At 34.6% G+C, this 19,239-nt stretch overlaps 1 pseudogene; it reads left to right on the top strand.

Annotated features, from left to right (window-relative positions):
• Window positions 1-3,205: 3,205 nt before the first annotated feature.
• Window positions 3,206-10,596, top strand: LOC123904120 (annotated as a pseudogene).
• The last annotated feature ends 8,643 nt before the right edge of the window (window positions 10,597-19,239 follow it).

Here is a 19,239-nt window from a genome sequence, read left to right on the forward strand (position 1 = left end):
TGTTCGACAGGATTCAGTGTGCTAGATTTGCGGGCCTTTGGTGCGTGTAGGGGAAGTGTGTCTTATGAAGATTGTATCTTGGAATATTAGAGGCTTAGGTGGGTTAGAGAAAAGGAAGGAGGTGCGTAAGTTGGTGGGTGACCTGACACCTTTTATTCTGTGTCTCCAGGAAACTAAGTTGCAATCCTGTGACGTTTTTCTTAGTTCGACTCTCTGGGGTAGTCTGCCTCATGAGTTCTCTTTTCGTCCCTCGGCTGGGGCGTCGGGGGGGCTGCTAACTATTTGGGATCCCTCTGAAGTGGTTATGTGGTCAACTGAGAGTCGGGATCATGTGTTATGGTGTCATGGCCGTTTTCTTAAGACTGGAGAAGATTTTTCGGTGCCAAATGTTTATGCGTCATGCGATGATATAGCTAAGCAACCGTTGTGGGACTATTTATCGATGCGTATTCAGGTGGTAGGGATGGAGAGGGTGTGCATTTGTGGGTACTTTAATGCGGTTAAACATGTTGATGAACGTCGTTCGTCAAGGGTGGGCCAACGCAGCTTAGATTACATTCCTTTTAACCGCTTTATAGATGATAATAACTCAGTCGATCTACCCTTGATTGGTCGTAAGTTTACTTGGTTCAAAGGGGATGGTCTTTCGATGAGTCGCCTTGATAGGTTCCTCCTCTCGGAGGAGTGGTGCTTGACTTGGCCCAATTGCAAGCAGGTGGCCAAATTGAGGGGGTTGTCCGATCATTGTCCTCTAGTTCTCTCGGCAACGGAGGAGGATTGGGGACCTCGTCCGTCTAGGATGCTTAAGTGTTGGAAGGATGTTCCGGGTTACAATGTGTTTGTGAGAGAGAAGTGGAATTCGTTCCAGGTGGATGGTTGGGGAGGGTTTGTGCTTAAGGAAAAGTTTAAGTTAATAAAAGGGGCTCTGAAGGAGTGGCATAAGACTCACGTTCGAAACCTGCCTAGCCGTATTGACTCTTTGAAAGATCGGGTGTCAGTGTTGGATCAAAAGGGGGAAGAGGAGGACCTGTCAGTAGTTGAGATAGCAGAGCTTCACGAAGCGACGACGGATATTTTCTCGCTATCTAGGCTGCATACCAGTATTAGTTGGCAACAGTCTCGTTCGTTATGGCTCAAGGAGGGAGACGCAAACTCTAAGTATTTTCACTCTGTCTTGGCAGGCCGTCGTCGAAGGAATGCTATTTCGGTGATCCAAGTGGGTGGGAATACTTTAGAGGGAGTGTCTCCCATTCGGCAGGCGGTGTTTACACATTTTGCGGATGACTTCAGGAAATTCAATGTGGAGAGACCGGGGGTGGATAACCTTTTGTTTAAACGGTTGAACCATGTTGAGGGTAGTAGTCTCACCAAGCCTTTCTCTGAGTTAGAGGTGAAATCAGCTGTGTGGGATTGTGATAGTTATAAAAGTTCAGGCCCTGACGGGATAAATTTTGGTTTCATTAAGGATTTTTGGGCTGAACTTCGGGGTGATGTTATGCGTTTTATATCTGATTTTCATAGGAATGGTAAATTGGCTAAGGGTATCAACTCTACTTTCATCGCTCTGATCCCAAAGGTCGACAGTCCTCAACGGCTGAATGACTTTCGGCCAATTTCGCTGGTTGGCAGCCTGTACAAGATTTTGGCAAAGGTTTCGGCGAATAGGTTGCGTCTCGTTATTGGTAGTGTCATTTCAGAGTCTCAAACGGCGTTTGTAAAGGATCGGCAGATTTTGGATGGTATTCTTATTGCAAATGAGGTAGTAGATGATGCTCAGAAGGCTAAAAAAGAACTCTTGCTCTTTAAGGTGGATTTTGAGAAAGCCTATGATTCAGTGGACTGGGGTATCTGGACGCGGTTATGGAGAGGATGGCGTTCCCAACTCTATGGAGGAAGTGGATTAGGGAGTGTGTGGGCACCGCTACTGCATCTGTTCTTGTTAATGGCAGTCCTACGGATGAATTCCCTCTTGAACGGGGCCTTAGACAAGGAGATCCGTTATCTCCTTTCCTTTTTCTTTTGGCTGCTGAGGGTTTGAATATTCTGATGGAGGCTATGGTGACTCATAACTTTTTTACGGGGTATAGTGTTGGGGAGGGTGACTCGACTTCGGTGTCGCATCTCCAGTTTGCTGATGATACCCTTCTGATAGGGGAGAAAAGTTGGGCTAATGTTCGGGCTTTGAGGGCTACTTTGGTGTTGTTTGAGAATATGTCTGGCCTGAAGGTTAATTTCAATAAAAGTCTGCTGGTAGGGGTGAACATTCCTGTCTCCTGGTTAGGCGAGGCTGCGGCTGCACTGAGTTGTAAAGTGGGAAATATTCCTTTCCTTTATTTGGGTCTTCCTATTGGGGGTGATTCGAGGCGTCTGATTTTCTGGGAACCAGTATTGGCTCGTTTAAAGAATAGATTATCTGGTTGGAAGAGTCGTTTTCTTTCCTTTGGTGGTCGTCTGGTTTTACTTAAGTCTGTCTTAACCTCTTTACCTGTCTATGCGCTATCCTTTTTCAAAGCTCCTTCAGGTATCATCTCTTCTATTGAATCTCTTTTAATTAAATTTTTTTGGGGGGGGGTGTGAGGATTTTAGGAAAATTGCTTGGGTAAACTGGAAAACTATTTGTTTGCGTAAGGAGTATGGAGGTTAGGGGGTTAGGCAGCTGAGGGAGTTTAATTTGGCTCTTTTAGGTAAATGGTGTTGGAGGCTGTTAGTGGATAGAGAAGGGTTGTGGTATAGAGTGTTGGCGGCTCGGTATGGAGTAGAGGGAGGGAGATTACGGGATGGAGGAAGGCGTGGATCGTTGTGGTGGCGAGAGATAGCGAGTATTAGGGAGGGTGGTGGTGAGCCAGGTGGTAGGTGGTTTGGTGACCATGTTGTTAGGAGGGTGGGAGATGGGTTCGATACTCTTTTTTGGACAGATCCTTGGTTGGATGGGACTCCTCTTTGTGAGTGGTTTGGGCGCTTGTTTGCATTGGCAGAGACCAAATCGCATACGGTGGCTGAGATGTTCTCTTTAGGGTGGGGGTTGGATGGGGCGGGGTGGGTGTGGCGGAGGCAGTTGAGGGCATGGGAGGAGGAGTTATTGGGGGAGTGTCAGACTTTACTTTCTGTCATTTCTTTACAGGTACATTCTTCGGATAGGTGGTAGTGGCAGCCAGACCCTGATACAGGCTACACTGTCCGGGGCGCTTATCAGCTTCTGACTACTATGGATTCTATTATTGTGGATGATGCGGAGCATCTTATTTGGCATCCTCAGGTTCCCTTGAAGGTTTCCATTTTTGCGTGGCGATTATTGCGTGACAGGTTACCCACAAAGTCAAACATTGTCACCCGAGGAGTTTTATCTTCTGCAGCTCATCATTGTGTTTCTGGTTGTGGGGCGGCTGAGTCGACCCACCATTTATTCATCTTTTGCAGTACTTTCGGGACTATTTGGGATTTAGTTCGCTCTTGGATTGGCATTTCATCGACGGGTTTCACTTCTATACGGGATCATTTTGTTCAGTTTACTTTATCAGCTGGTGGATCCAGAGCACGTCGGTCTTTTTTGCAGCTTATTTGGCTTGCCAGTGTATGGGTTGTGTGGACGGAGAGAAATCATAGATTGTTTAGAGGTTCAACTAGCACTCCTCATCAGATGTTGGACAAGATCAAGCTCTTTTCTTATAGGTGGTTGAAGACGACGAGTGTTACTTTAGTCTTAAACTACCATAGTTGGTGGTCTAGTCATTTGCTATGTTTGGGCCTTATATGATTGTTTGTATTTCTTTCTGTGACTATTTGTAAACTTTGGTAATCTATCTTAGCACATCTTGTGCTGAGAAGATTGTTCTTGTTAATATATATATCTCATTTTGGCTTGTTCAAAAAAGAAAGACTATTTATTTTATTTAATAATTAAAATAAATAAAAGTTAATAAATAATTAGGTTTAAATGCAGTTTTGACCTCAAGTTTCATAATTGTGCGATTTTGGCCCTCAAGTTTCAATTGTGCGATTTTAACCTCTAACTTTCACAATTGTGCGATTTTGACCCTCAAGTTTACCCCTTTTACATTTGCAAGCTCTCCATCGACTTTTTTGAGTAAAAATTGTTTATGTGGCATTTTAAAATTAAAAAATAAAAAATAATTAGTTTTAAAATTCAAAAAATTTATTAATTTTTTTAGTGAAAGGTTTAATCATTACAGTTTTTAAAAAAGAGTTTTTCTAACCTGTGCAATATTCCACAGGATAACGACTAATTAATGCCCCCACTTTTTATGGTTTTTCTAAATTTTATTAATGCACCACATTTTCTCTCATCACTCTGCAACTCAATTTTCTCTCTCTCTCTTTCTCACTATATTTTAAAAATTAAAACAGTAACCGCGCAAACTCTTAAATATTTATGCTAAGTTGTATTTTTTTTCTTCCATATGCAATGACAACTTGTTCAAAGCTAAAAGTAATATTTTCCTTTCTGCAATCACATCTTTGTTATTTTGATCTTAAATCACATAATTTTTATATTCAAACAAGCATTTTTTCAACCACTAAGGAAAATTTAAAAAGCTTTCGATCAATTCTCAGTGATTTTAAACTTGAGTGTTGAAAAGTATTGGAATTTAAGGGAGCACCTCGGTGAGAGGAAGTGGGAAAAGAACGACGACGTCGATCGGCGATGAGAGGACGAGGGAATAATATGACAACGATATTTGCAGAGAAAGAAGATGAAGAGATTGTGTTAATAAAGAGAGAAAAAATAGAGTTGCGGTTGAAGTGATGAGAGAGAAGGTGATGCATTAATAAAATGAAAAGTGGGGCATTAATTAGTCTTTTGCACAGGTTAGAAAAACCCTTTAAAAAAATAGTCTATAAAATTTTAAAAAGAAAATAATTTTTAAAACAATTTTTAAAATAAAATACATTTTAAAAAATAATTTGTCATTTACTTTTAATTTTAAAACATATTTTAAGTTTTTCTTAAAAAATATTTGTTTGAATTTTAAAATGCCACATAAGCAATTTTCAGTAAAAAAAAGTGAATTGTGGCTAGCAAATGCAAAATGGGGTAAACTTGAGGACTAAAATCGCACAATTGAAACTTGGGGTACCAAAATCGCACAATTGTGAAATTTAGAGAGTTAAAATCGCACAATTGAAACATGAGGGATCAAAATCGCACAATTATAATACTTTGGAGTCAAAACTAGATTTAAGCCAAATAATTAAAAAGAAGAGAAACAAAATCCCTAAAAGATGAAAATACAAAATTGCCCTTTACAAACTCCCAACCACATAAGAGAAGTGTTTGGTGGTGGTGGTGGAATATGAAGAGAAAATTGGCTGGGAAGAGAAGAAGAACAACAAAATTCTGGGTTGTTCAAAAACATCATCAAGATATGGGTTTGTTCAATTTCTGGTTTAGATTTCTGTTGTTCATTCCAGTTCTTTTTTTTTTTAATAGCAAAATTTATGGGTTCTTCAAACCACACTCTCATGAACAACAAGATCTGGCTAGTTCTTCAATCACCCCCATTTTCAATAAGAACTCAGAAAAAACTAGCAATCAAAGAATGGAAACGTGTGTTGTTCAGGTGTGTTCTTGTTGTTCTAGTGGTGGCCAGGAGTGTTGCACTGTGCTAAAAGTTTTCTAGGCGTGTGGCTTTGCTTTTGTTTCTTAGAGTTCACTGTTTGCGGTGTTCATGAAAGTGTGGTTTCAAGAGAGAAATGAGATGTTGAATATGTTGTTTGTGTTGTCGGAGTTTGTTTGAAGTCTCACATTGCTTAGGCTCTCGTGATGTGAAGTGTATAAATATGTAAGGGCAACCTCACCCTTTTAGCTAGCTTTTGGGTTGAGATCCAAGCATATTTAACATGGTATCACAGCCGGATTAAGGTCTGCAATATGGGCATTTGACCCAGCACCACGCTAGGCGTGAGGGTGGGTGTTGAATATGTAGTTTGTGTTGTTGGAGTTTGTTTGAAGTTCCACATTGCTTAGGTTCCCGGGATGTGAAATGTTGCTTAGGTTCCCAAGATGTGAAGTGTATAAATATGTGAGGGCAACCTCACCCTTTGAGCTAGCTTTTGGGATGAGATCCAAACATATTTAACAAACCAAGACCATGCGTGAGGGTGGGTGTTGAATATGTTGTTTGTGTTGTCGAAGTTTGTTTGAAGTGCCACATTGCTTAGGTTCCCGCGATGTGAAGTGTATAAATATGTGAGAGCAACCTCACCCTTTGAGCTAGCTTTTGGGGTTGAGATCCAAACATATTTAACAGAGAGCAATGAGTTGTTGTTGTTGTTGGTTACAAAATATATCAAAATAATTGATGAGGCTTAGTGGTAAATGTAATAAGAAGTGTAACTAAAAGGTCAAATGTTCGAATCTTATTAGGATTAAGATTAGGGTTAAATTAGGGTTACATGGAGACTTTATAACTTTATATATATATATATATATATATATATATATATATATATATATATATATATATATATATATATATATATGAGTTAGGATCCGTTGACAACAGGTGTCAAACTTTAGTTTGACACCAAATTTCAACCGTCTATTTTGTTTAATCTAACGTCCTTAATTATTTGTTGAAATAATATGCTGGACCTTTTTCTCAGTCTTCTCTCTGGATCGACACTCTATTTCATGCTCTTCTTTAACCCAAGAAAGTCCCATAGATCAACAATGAAAGCATCTACTTTGCACCAATCTCAAATTATGTATCTCAACTTAACAACCACCGCCAACTGGCTACCAAGTCAAGTTAATTCAAAGGATTTTCTATACTAAACCATAAAATTGAACTTACATACCTATATGTATCATCATGATCGAATGTTTATGCACTTTCTCTCAATGATTTATGACCTAATATTTCCAATTCGCAGTTTTATTTGCATTCACTTTCATAATTATTTTTGCAATTGATATTGATATTAACCAAAAGGGAGTAAAGACGCAGGAAGGATAGTAATGCTGGTGCAGATTGAATAACCACAAATCAATTTTTCATGTGATAGAATAATAAAAAAAAAACTTGACAAAAAAAAAAGAGAATAATAAAAAATCTCCTAAATAGATACACACAAAATTAATATAGGTAATTATTATTAGCCTTTGATTATAAAATATGGACGGTTGAGATTTGGTGTCAAGTTTGACACCTGGTGTTAACGGATCCTAACTATATATATATATATATATATATATATATATATATATATATATATATATATATATATATATAATTTTTCAATGTTGGTTCAAATATTCAGCTTATTTTCTCCTTGAATCAAGCTTCAGATTCGTTTTTCGTTGAGATTCGTTCAAATATTCGGCAACACAAAGAGAATCAACAAAGTTCATTCAATCAAACTTTTGCTTCAGATTCCTGACTTCTACTTCAGATTAGTCCTACAGCTTTGTTCATTCAATCAAACTTCAAAATCCAGGTTCATTTGGTTAAATTTTATTTCCAATTTTACTTTGAAATTTATATGAAAATCAAACCCTGTTATTCAGTTCTGATTCAGTTAGTAAGACTTAGGGATTGTCAATAATATATGCAAAATGGATAATAGATGCAAAATGGATAGAAATTTAACCTAAGTACTTCAGTGATTGTCAATAAATGCACTATTTAGAGTCTATTTTTGATGATTTTCACTGGATAACAGTAGAAATTGTTGTGAAATTAATGACTAGGGACTTTAGATGATGGTGTCTTGATATCTCTTTCGACTGAAACAACGTGAATGCAATGTCTATTTTTAGGAAGCACCATTTTTAATAGAAATATCAAATGTCTAGAGCCTATGCATTTATGTGTTAATCTTTTTTGCATTAACTTGCATTAGTGGTGATTTAATTGTTTTAGAATGTGATTCTTGAATTTTATTGATCAAAACTTAGAACTCACTATTTTCTTTGAGCACATAAATCAGGGATTGTTTTCTCTGAACTTGAAGGTTAATTATTTTTGATTATATTGCTGCCATGCTATTTTAAAAAGTTTACATTGTTTAATATGTTCAACTTTGGATTCCTTATGAGTTCTCTTAAGAATTATAACTGTTTGTGTTCTTGTGGATATAAATATGTTGTGACTGTGAAGCTTAAGATGTCAATCTTTTTATGTTCATGTTCTCGTTTTGATTGTTCACGAATCATGAGAACTCATATGGCAATTGTGTTTCATTGTTGCTTCGTTGAACGTAATGGTTTCAATTTCTAAAAGACATGAATTGTTAAAGCTGATCTCAGTGGTCATCACTTGTTGTCTTAGTATTGATATATGTTCATTGCTTGTTGAAGTTTCTTGACACCATCACTTTCATTAAGCACACACTTGTCAAATAGTCTAAGCTTAATTGAATTATAGTGTAGCTTTGTAACTGTTGTGCATAGTTGATCTGATCATTGTTGCTTTCATGCAAAATGTTTTAGTGACAGGTCTTGAGATAAAGAGGCATCACAAATTTTACAGTTTGTCTGTTCAAATTTACAGTCCTGTTGATTCTGTTTAAAGTGTATTATATGACTAGATGAGTATAGTATAGGTAGACGTGGTTACCCATATTATATGACCAGATGAGTCAGTTGTGTGTGTATGTGGTTTGACCTCTGATTATTGCATGCCCGAGTAGAACTATTGTGTGTGAATATTGTCAATGTACCTCTGTGTTTTATTGACTGTTACTCACATATAGCCTATGATAGGTAAATAGTGTAGTAGCATGGTGTGGTGCCACTTTATAAATTTTGTGAAAATTTAAAATTATTTTACGCCACAAAAGATGCGATGCGTGTCACAATAACCACGATGGGCGTAATTACAATGACCGCATCCGCATTTTAAAACCATGTTCACAAGTAAATATGCTTCATCGTCGTAGACTCACAATTTTAATTCATTAATCTTTTTATGCAGTTAGTTCTGACATAATATATGGCTACATTTTTGTACTAGCTAGCTCGTTATGTTTGATTATTTGTAATCTGAGTAGTGACTAAGATATTTCTTCTAGATATGTTAATTATTTCCTTATATACTATTTCTATTTATAGGTTAAAGCAGTTGCTGAGGAAATGGGAATTGGATTTTTGGGGATAGGGTTCCAGCCAAAGTCTAAACTCAAAGACATGCTTATGATGTCAATGGTAGTTTTTATTTCTCTTCATTGGTACATGACATCCTTGAACTGGTTAAGCATTGCAGCATGATAACATAGTATCAATTGCAACGCGCAACAGACAGATGTATCTGTAGTGTCAATTTATCCGCTTATACCAATACCAATTATATATTAAAACTAATTTATGCAATTCAACTTTCACTAACGGTGTTTTTTGATATAATTTTTGGTGCGAAAGGCTTTGGACAAAATTCGTTTGAGGGTTTGACTGATAAGAGCAAGCTTGATGCTCAACTAGAGCTTTTCATTAGGATTGTACCTGACAAAGCCAACAAGACTCTGTTCATCATAGACAGTGGCATTGGCATGACCAAAGCAGGTAATGTCATAGTTCCTCCTTTCTTAAAAGATTTCGTATGTTTGAATTTGACAATGAATTTGATATTGAAATTGCATCAGGATTTTGTAAAGTTTAATAGTGTAGCTTATGTTAAAATTATGGTGGAAAATTGTAATCCTGTTAAGCTCATTTAAATCTAAACATACATTATAGTGGTGTTCATTTGCAATTATGATTTGGAACCTCTCTGAAAGTTCCTTTTTGGATTTTCTTTTTTTATAGATTTGGTGAACAACTTGGGTACTATTGCGAGGTCTGGAACCAAGGAATTCATGGAGGCATTGCAGGCTGGTGCTGATGTTAGCATGATTGGTCAATTTGGTGTTTGATTCTCTTCTGCTTATCTTGTTGCAGAGAAAGTCATTGTTACCACCAAGCACAATCATGATGAACAATACATTTGGGAATCACAAGCTGGTGGCTCATTCACTGTTACAAGAGATACTGATGGCGAGCAACATGGTAGGGGGACCAAGATCACTCTTTTCCTCAAAGAGGATCAGGTAGTTTACTTATCATAATAATTCTCTTGGATTATGAATACTTCTAAGTTTGCCTAGCAGAGACTAGTTTATAGATTGAAGAATTTTTTGAAATTTTGTTCATGTAGCACTACATATTTTCAAGGATTAAATTAGTGCTTACCGTTATTTAAAATGGTTAATATTGAAAACTATATATTATATTAAGCATTGTGTTGAATAAACAAATTATTCATTTTACGAACTGTTGGAATACTTGGAGGAGAGGAGGAACAAGGATCTTGTGAAGAAGCACTCTGAATTCATTAGCTCTCCAATTTACCTATGGACTGAGAAGACTACTGAGAAAGAGATCAGTGACGATGGCTCAATCCTTATGATGGAATGGAATTGAGTTTCTAAGTGAGTGGATATGTAGAGATGTTTGTATTGCAATACTAATCTTTTATAATCTTGTATACACAAGCAAACCCTAAATCCTAAGCCTGTTTGATGTGCAGGATATCATAGTGACAAGATAGCATATAAAACAGGATAAGGATAAGGATAGGATAGGATAGGATAGGATAACAGCAGGATAACAGTTATACTCAATTATCATATCTTGTGTTTGGTGCACACAAGATAACAAACATGATAACTATTATATTTTGTTTTTAATACATACTTGCTCATAATAATATGATAAGATATATAACATATTTAAATGATAAAATTACTCTTGTAAAACAGTTGTTATTTTTTTAAAATTATTTTGTAATACTTTGAATTTTATAAATAAAAAATATAAATAAGTAATCAAATAACTTTATATAATTTCAAATAAAAATTATGAGAAAATAATCAAGTTTAATTTTTTATATGAATCATGATCAAATAAATAACTCAATAATATATACATGTTAGATAAGCCAAATAAATATATGATATATCTCATACGTAAATAATAAAACTATTATTGCAAAAGAATTATATTTAATTTTTTATAAAATTTAAATTAATATCCCTATTTGTCAATTTTTTATTTTAAAATATTGTAATTTTAGTAAAATTTTGATTTTTTTTAGAATATATAAATTACCAAATTACCCTTGTGAGAAAATCACATACATATTTAAAAATTAATTATTTTATTATTTATATTTTATTAATTTTTTTTTATGTATTTTAAAATATATTTTATAAAATAAACCAGTAATTTTTTTTCTTATTCTATCTTGCTGGTAACCCAGCTCAAATTCAGGATAAGAATTATAACTAGAGAGACAGAATATGATAAGCTTCAGGATTAACTTATCATATCCTTCTGTATCACCAAACACTGGATTGCGGCAGAATACAATTTTGTCTTGACTAGGATTCGAACTCGCAACCCTTCAGTGCAAAGTAATATTTCCAAACACTATGGCAAGTATAACAATTGTGATTAAAATTATGTGCAATAATTAATAAGCACCATCAATTTTAAAAGTATATCATATCAAAATTATTGTTGACTATATTATTCATCACGAAATATTTTTATGTCTTTCCTGATCAATGATTTTTTTTCTACCGGATCATAAATTTAGAGAATAATTATCATGTGAGATTTGGAAAGTTATTATCATGTGTGATTTGGAAAGTTATATATATTCTCATACTATAACACCTTTAACAATAATTAATAAGCACCATCAATTTTAAAAGTATATCATATCAAAATTATTGTTGACTATATTATTCATCACGAAATATTTTTATGTCTTTCCTGATCAATGATTTTTTTTCTACCGGATCATAAATTTAGAGAATAATTATCATGTGAGATTTGGAAAGTTATTATCACGTGTGATTTGGAAAGTTATATATATTCTCATACTATAACACCTTTAACAATATTGAAATATATTAAAAAAAAAACATCTTTCACATTTCAATGTCTTATACAGAGATGTCTTTAAGGGACCTATTCAGACTTTTTTTCTTTAAGGGACCTATTTGGACCTTTTTTCTTTAAGGGACCTATTCAGACATTTTTTTCTTTAAGGGACCTATTTGGACATTTTTTTCTTTAAGGGACCAATCTGAAACCAAAAATGTCTTTAAGGGACCATTTTACTAATTAAGCCTTAAAAATATTTATTTAGTAGTATGATTTAATTTAAGAGATAGATATTTTTAGTGCTTTTTGTTGAAGCAAAATCCACTTTTGATGTTTTAAAGATTACAAACATCTTTAATTATATTTTAAATGATTCTGATCATTTTGTTATCTAATAAGTGCTTTTGAGTGGTATAAGTTTAAACAGATTCTAACAATCCACTTGCAAAGTAAAAATCCTGCAAGCTGTTTTAAGACCAATCTAAGAATGTTCTTCAGACACAGACTGCAATTTTGATTATAAGCACGTTTTATAATAAGTGCTTTCTGGTTTTTCAAGTCAACTAAGAACAAAACAAATAAGCACTTTACAATAGATTTATGGACCAAATCTCTACAGAATATAATCTCTTTTGGGATCAACAACATTTGATGGAATTAAATATATGCTTTCCTAGTCATATATCATGAAGTAAACCTTAAGCTTGATCATTTATGGTATTGATCAACCAATGGAAATATCTGATATAATATCATAGACCAATCACAATGCAACAACCAGATTTGAACTATGAGTTGTATTGTACTTGTGCAAAGTACATAAAGGGAACATTCTTCAATGGCATTGTCATAGAAGTACAATTTTGCCTTGCATGCTTTGTACAAGTCCAGCTGGTTTTATTCTCAAGCTAAGGCTACTACTGATCAGTCCTTAGAGCTATTGAACAGCTGCACATCACAAGGAAGGAAGGATGAGGGTTCATCACACTTGCTGATGCAGTCAAGACTGTTTCAAGACTGTTGCAAGAATGATCCTGCACACAGTTTTTCAAAACCATTTCCAACTGTCATAAGTCCTTTTTCTGAGGTTCCAAATGGCTATATCTGATACATGACAGTGGAAGGAAGTAAGAAACAACTCATATGTACTTGATAACAGCTCACACATATTTGGATCTTATGGATCAAAGCAAAATGAAGATCAAGACTGTTCCAAGACTGAACAGAGAATCTGCAAATTATGCAGAAGCTGTCTACTGCTTATGAAGCACTGAGTAACAACTCTATTTTGCCCTCTAACTGATATACTTGAAGGCCAAGCTTCAACCTCAAGCAAGCATCTATAAAAGGCAATCAAATCCAAGAGAAAGAGCAAGAGTTTTCAAGCAATCTAAGTCATACAAACACATTCAATCTCTTTAGCTCAAAGCCTTTTTCAAATCACTCTTTTGTATTATAATCTGAGTACAAATCTCTTTTAGAGTGCTTTTTTCTAAGCTTCTCTTTTGTATTGAGTCTGAAATTAGCTTAGAACCAAATCATTCATATTGTAATTGCTCAAGTCAATACGTGACTATTGATTGAGTGTTGTTTGGTCAAGGTGACTAGGAAAGTTCAAAGCTCTAGGAGCTTTGGTAAGTTGTTGATCTTAGGTCAAGATCAAGGAGAAATGTTAAGTCTTGGATCTATAACTTTTAAGTGATTCTAGTGGACAAACTCACAGGTGGTGGGGACTGGACGTAACCCAAAGATTAGGGGTGAACCAGGATAACTCTTTGTGTTTATCTTATTTCCCTTAACTTTTATTTTCTGCAACTGTTTTACATAGCACAGATCATTCTTAGAACGATCTCACTGAGCACAGAATTAGTTTTATCACTAACCATTTATATTTTGACTTAAGTTTAAATTTTAAAAGGGTCACAATTCAAACCCCCCATTTCTTGTGAAAAACTTTGCTACTTCAATTGGCATCAGAGCTCTGCCTCTAAAGGTTGAGCATCTAACAAGTGCTTAGAGGAAAAAGATTCAGGAAGGAAGTATGTCAAAACCTGCAAAGTTTATTTCAGAAGGTGGATCATCAACTAGGCCACCACTATTTGAAGGAAATGACTACTACTATTGGAAAGACAAAATGGAGCTATTCCTAAGATCACAACATGTGGTCAGTGGTTGAAAATGGAGAATACACACCATTGGCAAAAGATTCCATCACTCCAAAGCCTCAAGCTGAATGGACAACCACTGAAGTAGACATGGTACTCTTAAATACTAAAGCTCAATTATTTATTAAAAGTGCTTTATGCAGGGAGGAATATGACAGGATCCAGTCGTCATGAAAGAAATGTGGGAAACTCTCAAAACTCATCATGAAGGAACCAGTCGTGTCAAGGAGACAAGAATTGATATTGGTGTAAGAAAGTTTGAATTATTTGAGATGAAGGAAGATGAATCCATTGCATGTCTCACTATCATCATAAATGAACTCAACTCTCTTGGAAAAACATACACCACACATGAAAGAGTAAGAAAGATACTAAGATGTCTACCTAAAGAATGGAGGCATATAGTAACAGCCATCACAGAGTCAAAAACTCTCTCTGAAGTTAAAATGGAGGACTTAATTGGTTCTCTAAAAGCTCATGAAGCAATACTTCAAGAGGATAAATCTCCAAAGAAAAAGATGATTGAATTAGACTCTCAAACAAAAGAATGCCTTCAACAGAAAGAAATCCTCTTCAGCAAAGACTTGCTTGATGAAGATAACGAAGAAGAATTTGCTCTATTCTCAAGGAGAATTCAAAGACTCATGATGAGAAGGAATCAAATGAGAAGAACATTTCCAAATAGAAGAAATGGTGCAAAATCTGAAGTTGACATGAGCAAAATTCAATGCTATGAATGCAATCAATTTGGACACTACAAAAGTGATTGTCCAAAACTCAAAAAAACCTTTTGTAAAGAAATCAATGATGGCAACCTGGGATGAACTAGATGAACTTCCAGAAGAAGAAGAAGAACAAGAAGCAAACGTATGTCTTATGACAAGATCAGAAACACAAGAGGTAAATTCTGAAACTTGCTCTTCTTGTCAAAAAACTGAACATCTTTTTGATAATTTATTTTATGATAGCTTAAGCCTAAATAAAAAATATGATCAGCTTCAGGAAGAAGTAATTAAAATCACCAAAGAAAAGGATGAATATAAAACTGAAAATGAAATGTTAAAAGACATAATTAAAAACATGGAAATTGCTCATAAAAGAAAATTAGAAGAACTTAGAGAAAATCAACAAATTGATTCTAACACACAAGAAGAAAACAAAATACTAAAGAAGAATGTTTCAAAACTTGAAAATGACATAACCAAATTTGTAAAGTCTACTAAAACTTTTGAAAATATTTTAGGATCTCAGAAAAGCAGTTTTAATAAAACAGGCCTAGGTTTTGAAACTTATAAAAATCAAAGAATTTACAAGAAATTTTTTGTTCCTAATAAACCTATATACAAATGCTCATACTGTCATAAGGAAGGACATCTTGAACCTTTTTGTTATAGAAAATCTAGACAACAAAATTATCATAAGAAATATTTTTCAGAACGATCTCAGAACAATCTTAAAAAACTGATTTTTAAACAAACATATAAGAACTCTTCTTATCAACATAAGAAGAATCATTATAACACTAACCATTAAGGACCCAGAAAAATATGGGTACCTAAAAGCATGCTAAAAATAAATGCAGGAATGTCTTCTCACAGTCAAGAAGAAGCCATGGTACTTGGACAGTGGCTGCTCCAGACATATGACTGGAGATAGACAAAGCTTTCTTTCTTTTGAAAAGAAAGAAGGAGGATCAGTTACTTTTGGCAATAACGAGACAGCTACTATCAAAGGTAAATGTACAATTGGTAAGATAAACTCTGCTAAAATTGAAAATGTCCATTATGTAGAAGGTCTTAAACATAACTTAATAAGCATTAGTCAATTATGTGACAATGGTTTTGAGGTTATATTTAAACCTGATACATGTGAAATCAAACACTCATCTTCTGACAAAATTCTTTTCAATGGATCAAGAAAGAAAAATGTTTATATCATATACTTAGATGAACTCCCTGATGAATCATGTTTTGTGTCTCTTGAAAAAGACAAATGGATTTGGCACAAAAGGGCAGGACATATAAGTATGAAAACCATTTCAAAACTTTCTAAACTTGATCTAGTAAGAGGATTACCAAAGATAAGTTTTGATAATGATATGTTATGTGAATCATGTTGCAAGAGGAAAACAAGTAAAAAATAGTTTTAAACTAAAGGAATTTATTTCAACCAAAAGACCTCTTGAACTACTTCACATAGACTTGTTTGGACCAGTCAGAACCACAAGTCTTGGAGGTAAGAATTATGGTTTTGTTATTGTAGATGATTATTCCAGATTTACTTGGGTGTTATTTTTAAAACAAAAAGATGACTCTTTTGAAGCTTTCAAAAACTTTTGCTTAAAAGTTCAAAATGAAAAAGAAACAAAAATTATCTCCAATCATGGAGGTGAATTTGAAAATTCTTTGTTTGAAACCTTTTTAATGAAAATGGTATTTCTCATAATTTCTCTTGTCCTAGAACTCCACAACAAAATGGAGTCGTAGAAAGAAAAAATAGAACTCTACAAGAAATGGCAAGAACTATGATAAATGAATCAAATGTGGAAAAATATTTTTGGGCTGAAGCCATAAACACTGCTTGCTATATCTTGAACAGAGTGACTATTAGAAAAGTTTTAAAGAAAACACCTTATGAAATCTGGAAGGATAAAAAACCTAACATATCATATTTTCATATTTTTGGTTGCTAATGCTACATTCTTAATATTAGAGATAATCTGGGTAAGTTTGACTCAAAATCAAACAAAGGAATATTCTTAGGATATTCTTTAACTTCAAAAGCATATAGAATTTATAACCTAAGAACTCAAGCTATGGAAGAAAGTATGCATGTAAAGTTCGATGAGTTTGAGGAACAAACAACCATAATTGCTGATGAGGAAGAGAAAAGGAAAACTAGTGAAATAGAAGAATCCTCACAAGCTCCTCCAAAGACATGGAAAATGGTCAACTATCATCCACAAGAACAAATCATTGGAAGTACGGAAGATGGTGTAAGAACAAGAAGAGCTACTCAGAGTAAAGAAAACAATCTAGCTATGATTTCTCAAATAGAACCAAAATCCATAGATGAAGCAATCATAGATGAATCATGGATTGAAGCTATGAAGGAAGAGCTTCTGCAATTTGAAAAAAATGAAGTTTGGAAGCTAGTACCTAAACCTCAAGAAAATTCAATCATTGGTACTAGATGGGTTTTTAGAAATAAACTTGATGAAGAAGGAAAAGTTATAAGAAACAAAGCAAGACTTGTGGCTCAAAGATATAATCAACAAGAAGGAATTGATTATGATGAAACTTTTGCACCAGTGGCCAGGTTAGAAGCAATTAGAATATTACTTGCATATGCATCTCATAAATATTTAAAACTTTTTCAAATGGATGTCAAAAGTGGCTTTCTAAATGGATTTTTAAATGAAGAAGTCTATGTTCATCAACCACCTGGTTTTATTGATCAACATAGACCAGATCATGTTTTTAAGCTAACTAAAGCTCTTTATGGGCTTAAGCAAGCTCCAAGAGCATGGTATGAAAGATTAAGCACATTCCTTTTAAACAATGGATTTTCTAGAGGAAAAATAGATACCACACTTTTTAGAAAGGAAAACAAAAATGATCTTTTAGTAGTTCAAGTTTATGTTGATGATATCATCTTTGGAGCTACAAATGAAACAATGTGTGAAGAATTCTCAACTCTCAAGCAAAGTGAATTTGAGATGAGTATGATGGGAGAACTTAGATTCTATTTGGGTCTTCAAATCAAACAACTTGAAGAAGGAATCTTTATAAGTCAAGAGAAATATGTCAAAGATCTCCTTAAAAAATTTAAAATGAATGAGGCTAAAATTATGCCTACACCAATGTTGTTGGAACAAAATTGATTTAAAAATGTTTGCCCCTAAATCTATTAAGGTTTTGATGATAACAAAGTATTAATAAACAATTGGAAGGACTAAAAATTTAATTTAAGTGTACAGAACTTAGCTCCAGATAAGCTCTGAAGAAAGCTCAGAAGACAAGTTTTCAGAAGTTCGCAAGTACTCAGAAGATAATAATATTCAGAAGTTACAAGCATCAGAAGATGAAGTCATCAGCACTTCTTAAAGTCTGAGCTTCATCAAACTCTGAAGATCTTCTTGAAGTCTGTGAAGATTCTCTTTTGTAGGTCAACTCTCCTATCAATGAAGAAAAGGACCCTTCAAGTTTGATCAGAACAGCTACTCTCATTTTGTCTGTCCACACTTGAGAACGTGGGATATCAGACTTCTTAGCTGAATAAGGAAAGTCTTCTCTGCACATGGTCAAAGTGTCTGAAACTCTTACTCTGTTTTGGAAACAACCAAACTGCATCAAGACAAGCTGCTTGAAGACAAACGATTATCTTCATCAACGGTCATATTTTGCAACGACTCTTTCTCAGTCCTATATATACTAGAAGAATCAAGTTGCAAAGTAATCAACTACTATTACACGCGCTCGAACAATTCATAATTGCGAATACAAGCTCTGAACCTCTGAACTAGTGTTTTTAACTCTTAGTCCAAATACTTTGTGCTCATTGTATTTGTTTATTAAGGTTCTCTTAGAGCAGTTGTATTCTTTTAACAACTTTATTATCTCTGTTTTGAGAAGTCTTAAGCTTGTGTGCTTAAGTGAGAAGTCTTAAGCTTGTGTGCTTGAGCATAGTTGTGAAGTCTCTTGCTTGTGTGCTTGAGCATTTGTAATCTTGTGTGATTATAGTGAAATCCCTTGGAAGTGCAAGGGGACTGGACTACTCTCGTTTTGTGAGAGGAACCAGTATAAATTGCTTGTGTGCTTTCTCTCTCTCTTATCTTATTATATTGTGATTTTTATCTGCTGCTAACTTAGTTAAGTTAAGAACTTTGAAAAAGTTTTAACTTGACTAAAACACAATTCACCCCCCCCCCCCTTCTTGTGTTTTCACACCTTCAATTGGTATCTAGAGCATTGGTCTGTTACTTTCACTTAACAGTGAGACAGTAAAGATCTTGTGAAAACATTATGTTTGGAGGAGACGAAAGTACTAATACTGGTACTCCTGGTGATGCCAGTGGTAGTGGTAGAACTGGATCTGCCTTTGGTTTTGATTATTTAAATAATGAATCACATGAACATAGTGGCAACAGAAAAGCCCCTATATTCAATGGTGATGCTTCATTATTTG

This window comes from Trifolium pratense, linkage group LG2, assembly GCF_020283565.1.
Source record: "Trifolium pratense cultivar HEN17-A07 linkage group LG2, ARS_RC_1.1, whole genome shotgun sequence".
Classification (NCBI taxonomy): Eukaryota; Viridiplantae; Streptophyta; class Magnoliopsida; order Fabales; family Fabaceae; genus Trifolium; species Trifolium pratense.